A 22,657-nucleotide genomic window follows, 5' to 3' on the forward strand; every position below is an offset into this window, starting at 1 on the left:
CGGTTTCAAAAGTCGTCATAACTCGAGGAGTTTACAGCAAGATGCGAATAAACAAGCCAAGATAGTTCGAAGTTATATCCAACAACTCACTTTCCGCCCGGGAAATATCCCATAAAATCGAAAAATAATCTTCAAAAAAAAAAGTTGCTCTAGACCCCCCGACGAAATATTTCAGTATACCCCGCAAAATGTCGGGAAAGAGCTTTTCTTCCACGGTGCCAAATATCAAACATACCGAATTTTTATCTTTGAGGTTTCGAAAAAATACACCGTGGACAGTCTATGAGTTTTCTTTTCTGTCCTGGTGTCAGCTTAAGTTTTCCTTTCGAAGGAAATTGGATTATAGCGCGGAGGAGAGCGGATGAAAAATTGCAAGCAAAGCTTGTTTTTGTTTACTGAAATTGGCAATTTCTTGCTGGAATTAAGGAGAAATACAATTTTATACACTTTGAACTGTCAAAAACGTTTGCGTCAAAATCATGTAAATATTTTAAAATCGGTTGAAGTTTTAATATTTTGTGATAAGAGTGTGCTGTACCGAAACATTTCTCTACGTTTCCGCAAATCTAATGTATGACAAAAGGTTGAAAAACACATGGTCAAACAGGCAAAAATCGAATAGAAAAAGGTTTAAAGTGACCATCCATAAACCACCTGGACACACGGATAGAAATCCTGTAAGCTATCCGATAACTCTATGCACGGTATGCAGGGTAAGAAGGGGATTATTATGCGACTTGCATGCACCTCGGAAATTCCGCCTAGAGGTTGTTGGGGGGACTATTCTGAGTCAGAAAAAATGATTCCAAAAATCTTCTGTCGGTAAAAACTGATTTTATCTCGATTTGAAGTAAAACAAATCTTAATATATCACTTAAAACCTCTAAAATACGCCCAAAATCTCTGTTCAGCTCTGGACAAAAATGTTCATTTTCATAAAAATATCAATTTTTAATTTTCAAAATATATTCCTGACACAGCACACCTTAAATCGATCCATAACTTGATTGAACTTTAAAAATGAGGCTTTAACGATGGTTCTAACCTGAATTTTATTTTTAGAATTTTAAAAGGTACGAGAACTTTCGAGTAATATTGGATTCATCCAACAAAATTATGATTTTGTTCAGGATGGGGTTCTGTCAAGAACTGTCAATTTTCGTACATTTTTGAATCTCAGTGCTTCTGTTCCATTTTCCAATGAACTGTCAAAGCGGAACCAATTTACTGTTCGCATAATTATACCAAGAAGTGGCAAGTATTGTGATCGATCTAACATTTATTTAGTCAGGAATAAAAAAAAAATCGATGACTATTGAGGTATTCGAAGTCAAAACATCTTAATAAGAGGTTTGAAATCGAGTTTGGCATAATTCGTCGCTAAAATTTTATAATCGCTATGTCTACAAAATCTATGTTTATGACGCTTTTTTTAATGTTAGCGACAAATTATCAATAACTATCAATAGTACTTTCCAAATAATATATGACTATCGATCCATTTTTAATAAAGTTATGTCTATTTTAGTTAGAAAAATGTTGCCAGTTTTAAAAATTCTTTGATATTAAACTAATGTCTGTTATAAACAGCTACTAGGATCATATTCAGTTTCTCATATGAAATATTTTTGAACGGCTTCCGATAGAAAAACAAAAACAGAATTAGAAATTGCACCAAATGTGCCCATTTCTTGAATTATTCTGCTAACCGACGAAAGCGACAATCTTGTTTAATAAAGTTTTGTTTATTTTTTTTTATTTAATATAATACAGCTTGTTTATTTTATACTTTGAAATAAACGATAGGAACCCTTTTGATCTGTCTTCAAACTAACGAGATCTGGATTACGAGTTCAAGCATCGACTATTTGTTAACTGAAGTAAAATGTTATTGTATTTTATTATATTACATTTATTATGTAAAAAAGACAATTCTACCGACTTCTACTGCTTGAAAGGATCGATTGGACTATGCACAGGACAATTCAATTCAATTCAGAGTTGGCCTGTTTGAATGTATGTTGTCGAATTTGTAAACATGGCAAGGTTTAAAAAATCGTAATTTTTTTTCGATGTCGCTGTAAACTTTTTTTTAAATCGACAACATTGTTGTTCAAAATCGAAAAAAAATTTAACAATTTTGGAACATTTCCATGTTTTCGTAAGAATTTTATTTTTTCAAAAAAAATATTTTTGAATTCAGTCTTTTTAAAATAACTTCTTAAGGAACTGTTCATGTTTGAAAGATTAGAAAATCTAATTCTTAATTTAAGAATTTCTTGATTTTATTAACCGTGTTAACGTAAACATCACAGATACAAGAGTAAATTATTGTTTAGAAAAAAATAAAACGCTTTAGAAAAAAGTTGAATTTGGTCTTTTCCCAATTTTTATTTTTTAAAGTGCTGCTCATGTTTGATGATTAAAAATATTTCTTAAAAACAATTTAAAGAACTGAAAACCCATACAAATATTTAAGAAGCTTGGTATAAATCTTTAAAAAAATGCAATTTTGTTGGATTTTTTCTCTTTTATTTTATTGCTTAGGTTTGGAATCTTGCTAAAACATAAAATTTATGTTAAACTCATAATAATTCAACAAAAAAACTAATACATTTTTTTCTTAATGTTTTAGTATGTGTGAATTAGAAAAATGGATCAAATTTTCTTACAATCGACCATTTTGTCCTTAAACTTTTTTTTTATTTGAAACTAAAAAGGTCTCACATCCATTTGCATCTTCTTCATATGAATAGTTTCAAATAAAAAAAAGTTGAAGGAAAAAATGGTCGATTGTAAGAATAGATCGACAACCATTCTTTAATTTTAAAAGGAGATTTGCTGGTCGATTTGGTATGCTTGGCAAAGTTGTAGGTTATGATATGAACTTTCAAAAAAAGTGATGTTATGTTCTAAAAATTCCTTTTTTTCACATTAACAATTTTATCACAAAAAAACTAATTTGACAAACTTTACACTCACTTATTTTATTTTACATTTAACATGTTTTTAAAAGTTTTAAAAAACTACGCGGGTTTTTTTTCAGAACATAATTTTTGAATTCAATATTAAATTTAGATTCTTTTTTTTCTCATACACATTTTTTGAGTTTAACATTAAATTTTGATTTGGTGAACTGTTTTCAAGTTATAAACATTTGAAAGGGAAATTTTTCGATACTTTAATTATTTTTTTTAAGTGTCCATCATTGTCCTTCTCTAAAATATATATTTTCAAATGAAACTTAGCAAATTTTCTACTTACTTACTTATGCTGAGATAAAACCTTCAAAAAATGTGTTTTTTTTTTAAACTTGACATAACATAACAACATAAAATTACAAAATGAGAGAAATCGGAGGGGGTAAATTTTGTTAAAATCAAATAATTGTGATTAAAAGTCAAATTAATGAAAAAAAATTGCACTGCGTCTTTTTTTTATTTTTTTATGTCTCAATTATAGCCCACAATTTTGGCAAAAATACCAAATCTATCATGAAATACCTTCCAAGATATGTTCTGGTTTTCAAACGTTTTCATATCAATTTTGTATGGACTGCTCCCAAGGTTTTTATGGGCACTTGTATGGAGAAACCAATGGTTCAAAATTGGATTATTTTGACAAAAGGAAATGATCCAAACAAAATTAAAATTTGCAAAGAATTTTTAAAAAGCAAAGATTTTTTCCAATCCTTTAGACAAATAAATTGAATAATCGTTATAAATTGTGAATGGAACAGTTTTGAAAAAAAAACATTTTCAAATGAATCGAAAATGGAGAGTTGCATGCTCAATATAATTTTAGCTATTTATTTCTTTGGAACAGTCAAAAACACCTTATGAAAGCTGTAATTCAAGATCAAAGTGCTGATAGGCCGATAATAGAAATAGACTGAAAAAAGGTATATATTTAATGTTTATATGGGTATTCAAAAGACACATTCCTGCGATGCAACGCTAAGAAATTATCAACATTTTGTTTAAAAAATATGTTTCATATTATATCAAAAAATTAAAAAAAAATAAAAATTTTAATATATAAGGATCAATAATTGATTTTAATACAACTAATGATCAACAAAAATAATTGTTATTAGAACTATTCATTTGCCACATTAATAACTCCGTTAGAATGGAATGGAGTGAGAATTATAAAACTTCAACCTTTTTGTTGTCATTAAAATCTAACCTTTAAATACATTTTTCATTCTTATATCGTTCATTTTGTTAAATTCCCACATCAATTACTGGCTAACCACAACTCACAAGAGCCCATTGTAGAATCTTGCCAGCGCAAGTAATTCGAACCTATTAATAGTGCTCCTTAATAAATTGATACCTGCCTTGCTGGCACGCAGAGTAATAATTCCAGTCTGTGGTGATACATTCTTCTCAGGTTCATTCCAAACTCTACAGAAGCGCTATCGTCACTTTCTCGTCACCCCAAGTCATGATCCCAAGAAAGAAAAAAAAAACCTTCTTCTCATATCTGTTGCGCTCGTGCCCGAAGAAACAGCTCATCCGACAGACTGCCACTCTGCCCGTCAGTCTCTGCTTGTGGCATCATCCTCCACCGCTCGTCCAAACCCATTTGCGGAAGCATTAAAAGAATAAAATTGTAATCAAATCTAGACCCCGCACCACGATCCAACCAGCCAGAGGTTGGTTTCCTTCATCTTCCTTACTTGATCTCATCTCGTTTTTATCTCGTTAGTCACTTTGTTTACATTTTGGCTCTGGTCTTGTTGACAGCCAGCTCGGGTCTTGGCCTTCACCCTCATGCGTTTGCTTCCTCTTTATTTGTGTTTTAATCGTTTGTATAATTGCTTTCCATTTAGCCTCACCACACCCCCGCTCCTAGACTGATCCCAAAGATCAACAGCTGATCCTGCAGCTGAGGTCCGGGTGTGTTTGACTTGCAACTCATTCAAATGAGTCTTGTTTATGAAATTCTAAAGCACTTTTCGTTTTTCTTTGGAAGCACTGATGTACGCGACGGGAATTCCGGGAAAATTTAATAGTAAAGAGAATAAATTTTGTTCGCAGCTGGTCGATTTGCTGGACCATTGTTGTGGATGGATGGACTCCGGACTGTCTGAGATCAACTGGAAGTAATTTATGGGTTTGATGATTTTTAAGTTATAACTGCTGACAAAGTTTATTGAACCTGTCCCCATCGAAACTCTTTGAACAGATTTACATTGCATTGATTAGATTTTTTTACTGCAACTAAAATTATGTCAATTTCAGATTGCATAAACAAAATATTTAAAAAATATTTGATTTGAAAATGAGAAAAAAATCTTTTTAAAGCAACATTTGTTAAATAAAAAGAGCTTCTATGAGATATTGTTTGGGTTGATCGTAGTAATCGGTGCGTGCGGGCATGAATTTTTTTTTGCTGCGTCATGTTTTTTTTTTCGAATTTAAAATTGACCTTCTAGGAAAATTTTAGAAAATTAAAGTGTCTAAACCAGATATTAGATCCGTATTTTGCCTTTTCTGACAGTTGGTTGTAATGTCATCATCCGCGGAAAACTTTGTGAGGTGTAAGCTGCCAAAGCGAAGAACTGGACATTTCTGCAGAAAGAGTGAAGTCTTCCGAGTGTTGGTCCAGAAGGGATTTCTACTTTCTTTTCGTATGGATATCGTTGAAGACGTCGGGAAGCTGTTCCAAGGAAATTGGATTGTTGGGTTCCGATCCCTACGAAATCTACCAAGCCGATGGATCGGAATTTTGCTTGAGAAGGAGGTTTATTATGGATCGTTGAATCTGAATCTTGATTTGGTGAGATCTATCCATTTTATCTATCATTATTTGATTTTTTCCCTTATTTTATATAATATTCTATTGATCAAATGATATATCCATATTATCCCTTTCCCACCTTCCCTTTCTCCTATCCTCATTTCCTCCCCCTCCCAACCTCCCCCCCCCCCGCCTCTAAATATTATTATCTGCCAAATTTACACTAACACACCACACCACAACTGATTCGGAGCGTTTGGTACGGTATGTCCACGCATCCTTCCTCCCCTGATGATTCTGTGAAATGTGATCCGTTCACAGAATCTGTCTCTGCGGTTAATGCAACGCAGTAGGCCTGGCCGCTTTAATTTTTGCTATACATTTTCGGGGTAACTCGGATGTACTGTAATCATTAATATTGACAAGAAAGGACTTGAGGCGTAATCTTACCACAAGTTCTTCCAGGATGCTTTCTTCGGACTGGCTGCGCTTGTGTTCGATTAGATTAGATTAGATTAGATTAGATTAGAAGAGCTTCTATGAGATATTGTTTAATCCCATGAAAAATTGGGCTGAGAAATCTCCATCGTTTTGGCTTATCATTTTTTCAAACAACTTCATTTAGCATGTACCAATTCCGATGGTCTTCATGGATCACAATTTTCGCAAGAATGTTTTGCTTTGACGTCATCTCAGTTAGTTTCATTTAAGCACAATTGCAACTGCTGGGCAACCAACCCAACAACTTAATTTCATAAAGCAATTGTCGCAGAAACAAACAGCACCCTGAGCTGTGAGCACCATCAATGAGAACGCAAACATATCTTCCATTCACGAGACCCCTGAAGCGTTCGCAGTTAGTGGGTCAAAAGAGCCAGCCCAGCCAGCCACTTTTATTGTAACACATTGTGCACCCGCTAAGGAATCCCTCAAACTCCCATCGCGCCAGGCCAGGCTCCGCCAAGTGAGAACCCGTCGACACACTGACTGGCTGCTGCTGCACGTGTATGACGGGTTCATGCTGTGCACTCCAGTGGTTTGGTTTTGATGCCACGGGCTTGCCCCGGGAGTCTGAACCAAGAGCGCGAACAGTGGGAAGTCTCGCAATTCTATTATTAGGACCACGCACCAGCACCAGAATCATAAGGCGACTGGGGAATACTCTGTGAACCTGGAGTACATTTCAAATTTTATTAGTCAATTATTATCAATTTTTATTTTGCATTCTTAGGCCGTTGCAAATATTTTTCAAAGTTTAGGTCACCCCCCCCCCCCCCCCTTCAAACTTGGTCTGAAAAATCAGGGGGCAAAAAAAAAAATTTTTCCAAAAAACTTAAAAATTTCCATGAAAATAGAAGTCAAATCAACTTCACACAATCTGAAATGCATTTTTTTGCATTGTTAATCATATTAAGCATGTTTGGGCTTGTTTAAAAATGTCTTGAATTTTTTTGAAATTCCAATGTACAGCACCGCAAAAAATTTATTTTTCGCAAAAAAAAAAAATTCCTCAATACTTAGATATTTTGGAAACTAATGATGGCAAAACAACTGGACAGGTGCATAATGCATTTTAAAACACTTTTTTCATTGAAATGTTGATACTATGGGTCGTAATTTCAATTTTTATACTTTTTTATTTTTTGCCCACCTTCCCCCCCCCCCCCTCGACTTTGGTCAGAGTCGAGGGACATAAACTTCAAAAAATATTTGCAACGGCCTTACTTGTGTTTGATATATTAGTTTTGACTACTTCACTGAGGTAAGGCAAAAAATCACTCACAAATTAAATTTATTAAATACACGTCCTAGACAGGGGTGTGTTTGATGGGCTTGAGCTAGGTAGATGCGCATTTGGCTGAGGGCGCCTACAGTGCATACATGATTTTTAGGGCGCTGACAGTCACTAACTGATATGTGAGGCGCTTATAGTGGAAACGTATTTTTAAACTTAAAAATAAAACAAAATCCTAAAGTACCTAAACATACACATGGTTCTTGATGGTTAAACAAAGCGTAGATTAAATTAAAAATTTAAAAAAAATATGGTAAATTTACCTATTTTAACAAAGTAGTACTTATATAACTTAAGATTAATTTTTGGGATTAAAGATTACTACTTTTGCATAAATTTTATTTTTTGGTACGATTTCTGCTGATATTTTTTTTCTGTGATTTTGAATCAATATTATTAGAAATTAAAAAAAGTTTTGTCGCAAAAAGAACGATACACGCCTGTGAATCCGTTGCCGAAACCGCAAGGTTTAAGAGGGCTAGATTATAAGGTGTTACGTCGATTCCGCATTATCAGAAATAAAAGTTATTTTATTTTTTTGATAATAAAAACTGACTCTCGCGTATTCAATCCAGAAGTCAGAATTATATATTAACAGGGTATCCAGATCCACGGTAAATTTCGGAGAACAAATCTAAGATAAAAGTGAATATTTTTTATCGATTTTAACGTATATTTCTATGGAAAAATCACATGAAATTGATAGAAACACGTACATTCATATTTATCAAATTTGTCATGAACATGCCTTGAATGACTTGAACGGGACCATCCATAAACCACGTGGTCACTTTAGGAGGGTATGGTGATTGTCCACGATCCATACAAAAAAGTTTTTTTTTGTATGGACAATTGTCCACAAGGGGGGGGGGGGAGGGGATGCGATTTAGTATTACCTAAAGCGTCCAATTTCCCAGGGTTACAAAATTCCCGGGAAACGGTAAATTTTAAATTTATCCAAAATTGTTCTTATATTGGTTCTGGTTAATATTCTTCAACAAAATTGTATAAAATAGCAACTTAAATAATCAAATTAAGTGCGAGGGTCAATTGATGCCTTAACTGCTTGCAAAAACATTTTCAAGAAAATATATTGATATTCTAAATTTATAGACTATTTCTAAATTTACTAGTATTTTTTTTGCAGTGATATTTTTCCAATCCAGTCTTTTGAAGGCTTCATGCTTCAAAACCATAACATTGCTATTGAATATGGCTCTGTGAACAGTTTGAGAGAATATGATAAAGAATAATATTGAGACGACGTTAAAATGAAATACAAAATAATGAAGAAAATATGGATTTGTTGGCAAATCTTTTTTCTTGAACAAATCTTACTTCTTTGAGCTCATGAATAAATAGATAAGCATTGAATTCACTTTAAAAATCAGCTTTTTCACTTGAAACATCATTTTCATAAAATCACCTTCTACATAATACGAAGTAGATTTTTTAATGATTCAGCTTAATAAATGATTTCGTCTAAAAGAATTTTCATAGCAATAAAAGTAGTTCAGTTCATATTAAACCTCTTACGCCCTTGTTAGCTCAAGTTTTTTTCTTGATATTAAACTGTTAACACTTTTTAACAAATTTACCATTTTTTTTTTTGAATAACCCTCTCTGAGACTTCAATTGATATTTTTTTCAATTTTCATCCAATTTGGCCATGGTAAACAAAACCGTAAAAAAACATAATTTGATCTTGGCACAACAGGATACCTAAGTTTCAAATGATATAACAACAATTTTTGTTTAAAAAATTAACCAGAATTATAATAGTTAATTTTCATTTCATAATATCGTAATTATTGTTGCTCAACGAATAAACAAGATCCCAGTTGTGAAAGCTTCAGAAACTAATATTTTTTGAAATATTTATACTTTGATATGAAATTTTCAGGCGAACTGAATGGTTATAAGAACAATAAATTGAAATGAATAAAATAAAATTGAGTTTTTCATTACTATTTTTTTGAATATTTAAAAAAATGTGCCAAAAAGTTAAGAAAATTATGAAACTATATTATGCGCAATTATCGTTACTTTTAACGGCATTGCTTTATTGAGACAAGAAATTGATATCAATTTTTTTTTAATTTCTTTAAAAAAATAAATATGAGCATTCAAAATGTCTCAGTTAACGCTTCCTATTGTGTAACTAAGCGAAATTCGCATATTTCAGCTAGTAACGAACAAATACTGATATTTTATTATGAGAACTTGTTCCGAAAATTGTTCTTAGAGATCTAATTGATAAAGTCTAGATTATACAAAGTGAAATCAAATTAGATAATTTATAAGAATATGTGCAATTTGCATAGATTATGTATATGTATTAGTATGTAACAAAAAGTACATTTTGGCGGGCATTCAGAGGTTTGTTCCGGTGGTCATACTGAGCTCAAATCCCAAATATGAGCTTGATTGGATGTAACAGGAGCTGGCGCTTTGCATTTGAATTTTAAATGGGATTTAACCCGTAAAAAGATTTTTTTTTCAAAAATGCGCTTATTTTCAACATCACTGGCGTGTAGGCCCGATTCTTGCACATCTTTTGGTATATATAACATTGATATTTGGAGCACTCGGAGCTCGGTACAGACCTTCAAAGTTTGGCATTTTTTCGAAAAATCGATCCCAGCATAATCAAATGGTGTCTCGGACGCCGCGAGATGCGACGTATATCTTTTTTACGATTCAGTAGCCAAAGTGCTTAAAAAACATAATAAGCATATTGTTTCAATCAATTTTCAGTGACTTTCCAAAGAAAAATCTGATAAGATCGTTATAAAATTCTTAGATTCTTAGAAGAAGTTGCACTTGGGGCTAAATATTATATTTCAATTTACCCCTCAAAATTTCGGGAAATAGACTTTCTTACAAGGTGCAAAATATCAGACCTACCTTATTTATTCAGGAGAACTCTAAATAATCACACCGTGTACATAGTACACTGTACTGCCCATGATCGCATAAATGTCCCATATGCATTTTCATCGATTTTGATTTATTGATGCCGTTTGGTTCAAAATCGTGTGCTCTTTCAAAAGAGCCTATAACATCCAGTACTTTGTTCTAAAAATCAGGAGGAAATCCAGTTTTTTCGCGAAAATTTAACACGTAGTCTTATGTATGGGACAAACTTCAAATGCGTTTTTCTCAGCTTGCTGTTTTTGCATATGGGACATTTAAGCGAACATGGGCAGTGTATGACTTAATTAAAATCAAACTATGTTTCATTTCCCATATCAGTTCTCGATCTATAAAGTATACGAAATCACTTAGTAAAGTCCTCTACTAGAATAAAGTTGCCACATAGAGCGATTTGTTTTGAGTCCCTATCACTTCGAAAAAAGCCTTAACCAGTAGCGAAGATCTCTTTCATCATAAAATAAAACAGCAATTAAAAAATAATATTAATGGTATTGCTTTCAAAAGTGTTCTTTTTATCAAAGCTTCGGGGTAAATGTTCCGAAAAACTCTACCCGTCAAAAATCATCCTCTGTTAGAGGATAAAAAGAGTAAGTCAGCCTACACAAGTCATCTGTTGGAAACATGTTAACAAAGCGATGCATAAGGTTTGCATGCCCTGTGAGGCTGTTGCTGCGAAGTGGTTGTTCAAGAATGCTACACCGTTAAATACTGTAAGCACAGAGTTAAAGGATGAATAGCACGTATTTACAATATGAAAGATGATAATGTTCTCATAAACATTGATGATCGTGCCAAAAAAAAAATAAAACGCATTACGCAAATGAATGACGAATTAAATTTTGCGCACTTCCAAACAAATAAAAAATAAATCAATGCGATTGTGCTTTTAGAACGAGCTCCAACATTTTTACCAATTCGGAGTATCGATTCACCTGAAGGGTAGGCTTACTCCTTCAATATGAGAAAGTCATTTGAAATCATTGGTCCAAATTTGATACATTTTGGTGGGCGAGTTGGCTTCTCTCGCTCTTGGGGAAACATATAGTTGCGTGCGCACAACAACCAAAAATCATTTAGTGAAATAAAAAAAAACTTATGCATCGCAAGAGTGACAAAGCTAAATTTAAATAAAACAAAAAACAAACCATCGCGCAGCGATCGCGCATCGACTTAGCGACTTTGCGACTGACTGCGACAGCACTACCTTGGAACACTGAAATGTTTGGTTGACTTTCCAGAAAGAGTGCATATGACTTGAAAAAAAGAAAAGGGCGCTTCAAAATTGAGCCAAGAAATTGGTGAAACTTGGTGCAATTAAAAAATAAATAAATTTAAGCAAACAGCTAAGTAGATGTCATCTACTCAAATCTACCCATAAGCACACCCCTGTCCAATTTTTTTCAGCCATAAGGGCGCCTCCAGTCAAATTTTCATATTCAGAATTTCAATACATTTTTTTAAGTCGTAGGGGCGCCTCCAGTCAAATTTTCATATTGAGAATTTCAATACATTTTTTTAAGTCGTGGGGGCGCCTCCAGTCAAATTTTCATATTGGGAATTTCTATACATTTTTTTAAGTCGTGAGGGCGCCTCCAGTAAAATTTTCATATTGAGAATTTCTATACATTTTTTTAAGTCGTAGGGGCGCCTCCAGTCAAATTTTCATATTGAGAATTTCAAAACATTTTTTTAAGTCGTGGGGGCACCTCCAGTCAAATTTTCATATTGGGAATTTCTATACATTTTTTTAAGTCGTGAGGGCGCCTCCAGTAAAATTTTCATATTGAGAATTTCTATACATTTTTTTAAGTCGTAGGGGCGCCTCCAGTCAAATTTTCATATTGAGAATTTCTATACATTTTTTTAAGTCGTAGGGGCGCCTCCAGTCAAATTTTCATATTGAGAATTTCAATACATTTTTTTAAGTCGTGGGGGCGCCTCCAGTCAAATTTTCATATTGGGAATTTTAATACAATTTTTTAAATCCTAGGGGCGCCTTCAGACAAATTTTCATATTGAGAATTTTAATACAATTTTTTAAATCCTAGGGGCGCCTTCAGACAAACTTAATTTAAAAATATCGCTCCTCGACTTGGCGACTTTGCGACTGACTGCGACAGCACTACCTTGGAACACTGAAATGTTTGGTTGACTTTCCAGAAAGAGTGCATATGACTTGAAAAAAAGAAAAGGGCGCTTCAAAATTGAGCCAAGAAATTGGTGAAACTTGGTGCAATTAAAAAATAAATAAATTTAAGCAAACAGCTAAGTAGATGTCATCTACTCAAATCTACCCATAAGCACACCCCTGGTCCTAGATACACCTTCATACCGACTTAGAATCATTTTTCTGAGCAAATTTTGGGGGGGGGGGGGGGGGGTTGTGTGTAGATAAAAAAGGTGAAAATTGTAAAAGGTCCGGCTGATGACATAGGCCAGATTTTACACCGCAGTGCATTTAGAGATCAAAATGCTTTGTCCCGCCCGTGTGGATCAATCGGACCGCGCACTGGACTCACAATCCAGAGGTCGCCGATTCGAATCCCACGGCGGGCGCTCTAAAATTCTTTGTGTAAATATGGGTATTCGGCGCCGTCGCTCCGTGCCATACTTTCATACACTTAGGAGCCCAGGGCGGCGAAGTCCTTGTAGATAAAAAGGAAGACACTAGTGGTTGGTACTAGCAACGGTGGCCGTCAGCTATAAAGTCAACTTCGTCGCATTTAGAGATCATTTGTCTCAAATTCTACTCATTATGTGGCAGCACTTCACCTTTGTTAGTCTAATCTAAATGTTATGGCATCAACGTAAGCAACCCATTTTAAGCATTTTGTATGCATGTAATTATGCCCAATTGAATAAAAACTTAAATATTTTTAAATTGCTTTCAGGAGGAACGATGGAGGAACCTTATACAGCGGTTTTAAAAATAAAAATGTTTAAAAAAACCTTTTTTGGTAGCTTTTGGCAATTTCTATATGACAGACTTGATTTTTCAGTCTCGTAAATATTTTTACCGGAAAGCTCGTCCAATTTCTCATAAGTTTGCCTTGGACAGCTTTTTAATTTGACTCGTTTTAGTATTTACTTAAGCTTATTTTCTATCCAGGTTTTAGCTACACTGAAAAAAAATCTATTTTAAGTTATAAGCAATGTAATTTAGCTTATATCTGTAAGCCCATACATCCAATTGAAATGCTGTCAAAAGCAAACTTATGAGAAATTGGACGAGCTTTCCGGTAAAAATATTTACGAGACTGAAAAATCAAGTCTGTCTTATAGAAATTGCCAAAAACCACCAAAAAACCTACAGTATGTAAAAAAAGTATTTACACCCCTTGGGCACTATGCACATTTTGTGATGAAACATGTTAAAAATTTAAAGTTTGACAGGAACCTAGTACTACGTTTTGTTCAGAAACTCATGCCAAACATTTTGCTACAAAAAGCTCATGAAAAGATGATTTCTATAAAAAGTTATATAACAAATACTATTACGAAAATAAAAAAAGGTGCAAAAAAAGTTTGTACACCTTTCGAAAAATTAACATAAATAATGTTATTTGTTGACAAATCACCATAAATCCAGTCTCCCAACTCCAAATAGGCATCCTTGACTGATTAAAAAATAATTTGGATTGAATATAAAGTTTACTATCTACTTAGTATAAAAGTTTATATAACTCTGGAAATTCTATATAAAACTTATCTAAACTTAATTTTGTAAACTTTTAATTCAAATAAATGTCAATATATTACCATAGAATTGCTAAATAAACATTTTGGAGTGGGTATAACACCGTTTTGGGGGTATTTATATCGATAGAATAGATTTTTCGTTGGAATTTCGTACCAACCCGGAATTACGTCGTAGGAAAATCCGCCGGCATCCGAACCGGTCCACGATTCACAAGTCAACCTATGTGGAATCGGAAAGGGCATAAAATTTCCGATCTTTTGATACCCATACATCTAGGTTTTCTTTAAAACCTACGTTTTTAAATACAAGGATTGGACATAGGACAATGGTCAATATGGAGACTTTTATGTAAAATTGACTGAGAAAACGATTCCCATTATCAGTTTTTAAAAATTTTGAGGTGGTTTTTGAGGTGGTCATTTCAAAAAAACAGTATTAGTAAATGATTTTTCTATTTTTTTCGGAGAGACATACCATCCTGAATTTTTCGTCAGTCTTTTTGTAACATCTTAGGCTATTTCCTCAAAAATTTTGAACGAAAGAAATCGTGACATCACCTTAAAATTTAACTTTTAAACTTAAAAATTTAAAAATCTCATAGAAGTGGCGTGTATTTTTATTTCAGTGTATTTTTTTCAGAAAGCCCGTTGAATTTCCTACAAGTTTGTCTTCGACCACTTTTTGATACGATGCAGAGGCTTACGCCCTTCTCAAATGTTATTTTCGGGTACAATTGGCTCCATATACACAAAAATGGCTTAACATGTCTACAAAGTTTCGTTGAAATCGGAGAGGGTCGGGTACATAAGTTCAAAAAAAAAACCCCGATTTGAGCTGGAATTGCTCTCCAATAAACTATTACTTTTCGTCACCAGTTTTTAACGTAATAGTTAGGTCATAAAAATCTTTTATATTTTTTTTGTTTTTTTTTTAGTTAGGTGACATTTCAATTTAGAGTGAAATTCGTACAACTGATTTAAAGGCGTTGCAAAACTTTGTTTGATAAAATAATAAAACATTGAATGATAAATTCGTGCACTTAAAAATAAAGTATGTTAAGACAAATGTATTTTTATTTATTAAAATTTACTGAATTCAAATAAATAAAGAAACAAGATTTTTCCTACATAAATGAATTATTTTTCGATATTTTGAAAAACGTTTCAAGCTTTGAAAAAATTTTTGGTTTTCTTCCTCAAAAAAAAATTTGAATACTCAAGAAGCAAAAGTATGCTTTGTAACCACATCCTCAAAATAATTTTGATAAAGCCCAGCTCAGAAAACAAAATCATATTTTGCTGACTTTTGGTCCAAATAGCGATTTACAGTTTTTATATTTTTATTTTAGAATTTTAAAACCTTTTTAAGAGCTTACTACAATCAAATTCTGTAATCATTCTACCATTCAAATTTTGTAATAATTAGGTGATTTCGATTATTTTGTATAAGATTTGAAGGATTCTTATATTCTTCACTTAGGTTAACATTCAATTAGGCTGGCACAAATGTTATTTAAAGTCTTTGTTCCCCCCCCCCCCCCCCTTCAAAGTCTAGCCACAAAATCAGGGGGCAAAAAAAATATGTTTTCAAAAAACATCAAAATTTCGAAATGGAAATTCAACTGCAAACATCTGAAATCAATTTAAAATGCATTCCCCTGCGTTTAGAACCATGTCTAGAATGTTTGAGTTCAGTAAAAAAAATCTTTTGATGCTTTAAAAATTTTCGATTTATTTTATTTATTTATATTTTTTAAAGTGGAAATATGGGTATCCGGTGCCGTACCCAAACACTTAGGAGCCCAAGGCAGAGAATTCCTTGTAGTTAAAAGGAAGACACTAGTGGTTGGTACTGGCAATAGTGGCCGAGTATAAAATAAACTTCGTTGAGAGAATCAGCAAATTTCGCGAAAAAGCAAGCAACTTTGAAAAATATTTGCAACGGCCTTATTCGAAAATCAAAATCCTGAGAAGGGGTTCTCTGATCAATTTCGTGTCTTCAGCAAAGTTATAGATTATGATAATTTTTTTCCGAAATAAAAGATACACGGGAGAAAAAAACTGTTAGTCTTTTTTTATTTGAATTCCGAAAATACGCATTTTTCAAATTTTGCATTATCATATGTTTTAGTGAATTTAAAAAAATCAAGAATTAAAGATGGTGTAATTTAAAAACAAAAGACAATGATTAAAAAAACAACATTTTAGAAAAAAAAAATGTAAAGCAATGCCAAACAAAATTTCAAAAATCAATTTTAGGATCAAAATCAAATTTGTAATCGAAAATGACTGTACACATTTTTTATAAAGGGCATTGTTTTCAAGTTAAAAGAATGATTTTTTTTTAGAAACAAACATTTTTTTTACCTAATTCATCAGACGACTAGTTTGTCGTGATCGTGCTATCTTGCCCCACGTAGATTTTGGGCCAAATTAAGTTAAGCACGTTAAGTCAGAACATGTTTGACACACGTACTAGCCCGATCACAGTAAACATGATTAATTGTAACTCGGGACTCCGGAAACCAAATTCAAACCAACTTCTGAACAATTCACTGAATGGTCTTTCACACAAATCGTGTTTGTTATTGTTTACATTGCGTGCTCTTGGTTTTGTTTTCAAGGTCAAACATTAAAACGCATTTTTCTCGGAACGTCAATTTCGAAGTTTTGATTTTGTGAAAAATTAGTTTTTCTCAGTGTCATCTCGTCACACCGCCCACCCCCCTACCTCTTCTTTTTAGGATTGGCCTGAGAAATTTTGTCAATTTTTTTTCAAAAACTTCAAAATTTAAAAGGAAATTTAAGTAAACTCAGCTGATATCAATTGAAAATGCATTCCCCTGCATTTAGAATCATTTTTAGCATGTTTAAGTTGATTTAAAAATGTTTTTTTATTTTTTAAAATTTTCGATATTTAGCTAAAATGAACTAGAGTAAAATGCATTTTGATATACTTTTTGAATTCAAATGTTAAGAATATGGCTTGTTATTTCAATTTTTATATTTTTTTGCCCCCCACTCCCCCCTCAACCCCGGCCAGAGCTGAGGGACAAAAACTTTGAAAAATATTTGCACTGGCCTTAAAAATTAAATAAATTGAAAGGTATCTTTAATTTCCGAATTTTTTGAGTACAATTTAAAAGCTTCAGCAAATAACCATTTTGATTCCTGCAGTTAAAGATTTTCTTTCAAAATTAAATTGTCTTATTTTAAGAATTGATGCCTATCGATTTCCCACAGAACGGTCCAGCTCTTTAGGCGCTTGAACTTCACAGCAGAACGACCGCCCCATCGTGAGTGCGCTCAGCTCTAGCTGTGTGTGCTGCTAGTCGCAAAGATTAATTGCTTGGTCGTTTGATCAGCTGGCTCGCTCTCGGTTTATGTTTATCTGTGTGACTACTCTGGTGGCTACGGGATGCTGGCAGCCAGTCAGTGAGTGTGTGATATGATATGAGTTGATATCGTGATGACGGCGGCGGGTGGTTGGGTAGGGGAGTCAGTATTAAACTGTTGAAGACAGACGCAGCAGGTTGAATTAGTCAAAAACTTTGTGGCAGTGCGCGGTGAAGGAATTCGGTGAAGGGGGATTTCCAAGAGAAACATGATCTTGAAGTACTTCGTGCTTGTGGGTGACGGTTTGAGAGATAGAATGACCCAAATATTGATCGTCTGGCATTGGAATAGCAGCATATTTTATCGCTTGGATTTTCCCGTGAACTAGAATGGAATTTATTGAAAACAAACGTCATTTTGAATAAAAGTAAAGCAAAAACCAACTCCTCAAGCATTTCATCTATGCCATTCAAGCTATTCCTTGCGATGCGAAACGCAGTCAACTTCTTCCTGCAACTGGCTTTATCCTGGGCCAAAGACATTCACTCAACATCGTCGCAGGAATGCCGCCCGGCACGGTTCGCTGCTCAAAAACATGGCCAATTTGTCTCCCCGGCATTTCGAGAGAGGCATTGATACTGCAAATAAGAAAAAGTCATCCAGAAAAGTGTCCGCACGGTGTCGTATTTCAGCTGGAGCAACTGAACGTTTGCGTCGCAGTGTTCGCTTGCCACAGTTGTCAAACTTATTTGAGTCGATTTAAGAGATCTTGGAAATTGTTTGAACAATATTTCAAATTTGTTAAGAAAAAGTCTTAATATCTTAAATTAATTAATTTCATCACAAAACAGTGTGCCAACTTATCCAATTTTGTGTAATTATGGAAAGGTACATACAAATTTTACAAATTTTAAAAATTTGACTGTATCTGCAGAAACGTCCGTACATAAACAAAAATTGTGACAAGAAATCACAACATCACAAACTTAGCTGAATGAAGCAAAGGCATTAGCAAAACGTGTATCTCGCGCGGAAAAAAACACTAAAACAACTAAAATAAAACATTGATATGCAAACCGCGACTAGGGCTCGACGACACGAGAGTAAAATATCTTTCCAAGTTGAGTTGTGTGTTTTTTTGTTATCTTTTTGGTTGCACTTGTTGCAACTAACGCAACTTGCTGCAATTGCACAGCTGGAGTCAATGCATTTGGATGCAATGGAGAAAGGCAGTTTAGAACGGGAAATCAGTGTGATTTGTTTAAAATGTTTATTGGAATTTTATTCAATTGAGCATTGAGTTTTTTCAAATATAATTTATTTGATTTCTATTTTTTTCATTTACCAGAAGTAATGTCAATTTTGCTATCTTCACAAATTTGCTATTTTGATAAACTTTTAATTGCAAAAAAAAAAACATTTCATCTCAGTTTCCACCACACGCGACCTGTCACTCTTCGTTAAAATCCAGTAAAAAGATACAAAATCCCTCGATTTAAATTACTCTGACAAAGTGTCACAATCATATCACATCGCACACAACTGTCACACTTGTGTCAAATCACCACATCCGGACACTGTCGACGGGTTTTCACCACATTGGCTTCAATCAGCCCTCGCGACGGTTTATCGCAGGACTAGTGTAGTCTGCTGCCTTAAACCTTGGATTCTGGGAATTAGCGCCGCAAATAAAGTTGAACAGCTTCCAGCCGTGCTCGTGTTCGCGTGTTTGGCGATGGTAATTTTCGGCAAACATATTCACCACACAAGAATGTTTGTGTGTGTGCTCGCACTTTATAACACCCATAAATTCTAATGGCATGAGCAAACTTGGCGCTTAATTGCTGTCAGATAGAAGTTTTTTTTCGTTTTTTTCGGTGTTTTATTCAACCACAAAATGGTTCACATATGTTGTGAAAGTGTGTGAGACATTTCCCTTACTGAATAAATATCCGATAATCTCTATGAAATTCTTAGAAATTTTGATGAATTATTGCAATATTTAGCAGATGCCATTATGCGTCATTTTCTCCCTCTTTCGGAAAATGTGCACATAATTGAACTTAAAAGATGATTTAACAATTCCAACGGAAAATGTGATGAATCAGCCTCTATGAATTATGATTGTTCGATCTTCCACGCAGCTTTGCAGACCAACACAAATATTTTGAGAAGTTTTGGTCACTTTCTTTGAAAATATTGTATATTTCAACACTTCTGCTAGATGTTTTCAAATCTGGAAAAATCTAGCAGACGAAAATTTAACAATTCTGAATAATGAAAAAGTAGGAGGATATGAATTAGGGGGAGAGGGGGTAATATGCACCCCCTAAGGCAAAACTGTGATTTCTCAACCGTTACAGCATTACTGTGGAAGAATTTTGTTCGATGTTCTAAAACAACTATTATTCTTCGGCATCCATGTGAAAAAAGTCTTAAAATCTAATCTAATCTAATCTAATCGAACACAAGCGCAGCCAGTCCGAAGAAAGCATCCTGGAAGAACTTGTGGTAAGATTACGCCTCAAGTCCTTTCTTGTCAATATTAATGATTACAGTACATCCGAGTTACCCCGAAAATGTATAGCAAAAATTAAAGCGGCCAGGCCTACTGCGTTGTATTAACCGCAGAGACAGATTCTGTGAACGGATCACATTTCATAGAATCATCAGGGGAGGAAGGATGCGTGGACATACCGTACCAAACGCTCCGAAACAGTTGTGGTGTGGTGTGTAAGTGTAAATTTGGCAGATAATATTTAGGGGCAGGGTGGGGGGGAGGGGAGGGGGAGGAAATGTGGATAGGAGAAAAGGAAGGTGGGAATGGGATAATATGGATACATCATTTGATCAATAGAATATTATATGAAATAAGAGAATAAAATAATCTATCAAATAATGATAGATAAAATGGATAGATCTCACCAAGTCAAGATTCAACAGCTCCAGCAGGGTTTGGACTTATCATCAAAAGCCACTTGAATCGTAATTCTTCTAAGACTTCTGGACTTGAACAGGACTACAGTTAAGAAGCGGGCAGCAACAATCAAGGTTTCAGTTCTTCCAGTAGCAATCCTGGTACAGCTCGATCGGCAGCAAAGGCATAAGACGCCGCAAGTTGGTACTTCTCACCACACGATGCATTTAGTCTGCTACTGCTGGCCGGATTGGTAGATTGGAACAGGAGCATGATGACCACTTCATAAAGTGCTCCAGCTGTTGCTGATCCTGCCTTCTTATTCGTGTAATCGTCACCCCCATGAAGAGCATCAAGCCAACGAGAAGTTGATTTCTGGGTTTTGATATTCCACTGACACTACCTCAACCGCTACCACCATTAAAATTGTACAGGAACTCCGGTTTAAAAATTGAAATCGAACGTTTTAAAAAAAATCAAATTCCAAAAATATGACAGCGGAAAAAATATACGTCTGTTCACGCTCCCAGATTACTTCGATCCCCCCATGTGAAAAAAGTCTTAAAAAACCTCAAAATTGTTCGAAAATATCATATTTCTAAAAACATGTTTGATTCATTTCAAACAACCATGCGGGGCAATATGCACCGCAACATTGGGGCAAAATGCACTACAACAACGGGGCAAAATGCACCACAACATGGGGCAAAATGCACCGGGTAAAATTAGTTTTCACTAGTCACCACTAGATGACACCGCTGTTTTTACTAAGGAGCTTCACAGCGGTGCATTTTGCCCCGACCACGCTTTTTGCAGAAAATTTAATTAAAAATGAATTTTTTGATGTTTTTGGACTCATCTATCTACAGAATAATGAGGATTATGGCAAAAACTATTTACCTCAACACTTACAATATCAATAAATGCTTTTTATATTGTCCAAAAATCATAATGAAAGTACAAAGAAAATTAGATGAAAACACAACATTTTAAAATTTTGCAAATAACTTGAGCTGTTTTTATATTGCGATGCTCAAATTTTTCCAGCATGGTTTAGCAATGTTAAGCTTCCAAATTCTATGATTTTTCCCCAGAAAATTCTTCCAAATACCGAGAAAAGCAGGGGGTGCATTTTGCCCCGGGGGTGCATATTACCCCCTCTCCCCCTAATTCAAAAAATGGATTACAGAAGATTAGAACGATCCCCGGACAAATCTAGAACGATTTTTTGGCGAAGGGGAGGCACGCGACAGCCTTACCATTTTTCGAGACTAGATTTGTCTGATCAAGCCTTCTAAGAAATGGGGAAATACATGTCGGTCCGACCTATCCCAGGTTTGATTTATGTACTAAAAAGAGTGTCATTTTCCTTTATCTCTGACTTGTTCTGATTACTAAAATAATGATTAGTTTAAGAGTTAAGGTGAAGCCGTTGATAATTTTTGAAGAAAATTGATCATCACTATAAAATATTCTGTATTAAATTCAATTTAACGAATTTTAGCACCAAAAGAAATCAGCATGTGCCGGTTGTTGCCTTCTTGAAGCCACTGAAGGAATTTTTGATCTGAATCAATTGTGCTTCAAAATTTATATAATTTTGTGGCACAGTCATTGACGTCCTAGTTGGCAATCATTGATTAATGACGATTTCCATAACTTTACAAGGAATGCGATAATCGTTACCAAAAGGAATCAGCATGTGTAGGACACTATTCTAAACAACTTGTTGATGGAATTTTGTCAAAATATTGAACTCAAATATCTGTACATTGCAAAATTAAGTGGTAAATGACCCTCCTGTATGGGTTATTAACCAATATAACAAACGGATTTCCCCAGAACAGTGCCGGAAATTATGCAAAACTTCATGGCGTCATCATAGTACATCATCCAGCATAGATAAATAACATGATCAAAACCTTTGAACACCGGAACAGGTGACAACCGGAAACGGTGCACTGAGCTGATGTCGATTGGTGGCTAATTGGAACCGGCTCCGGTGCCCCGTAGTGTCAATTATTTCTGCAGGATGATGTATTAGGATGATGCCTTGAAGTTTTGCATCATATCCAGCTTTTTTTCTGGAAAACTTTTTGTTGTATTGTGTGTGTGTGTGTGTGCAACCAACCAAACGGGACCACACGGTCTCTTCTTACAAATTGAGTTGTTTCCATGTATTTTAGATTAATATTCTCTACATGCAAATAACCAGCAAAGGCATT

General features: G+C 34.3%; 1 protein-coding gene across 13 annotated transcripts in view; it reads left to right on the forward strand.

Moving 5' to 3' along the window:
• The window catches only part of LOC120414208 (collagen alpha-1(XVIII) chain), a 622,129-nt gene that overhangs the window by 68,334 nt on the left and 531,138 nt on the right, over positions 1–22,657 (forward strand). The window lies entirely within an intron of this gene.

This window comes from Culex pipiens, chromosome 3, assembly GCF_016801865.2.
Source record: "Culex pipiens pallens isolate TS chromosome 3, TS_CPP_V2, whole genome shotgun sequence".
In the NCBI taxonomy this organism is placed as follows: Eukaryota; Metazoa; Arthropoda; class Insecta; order Diptera; family Culicidae; genus Culex; species Culex pipiens.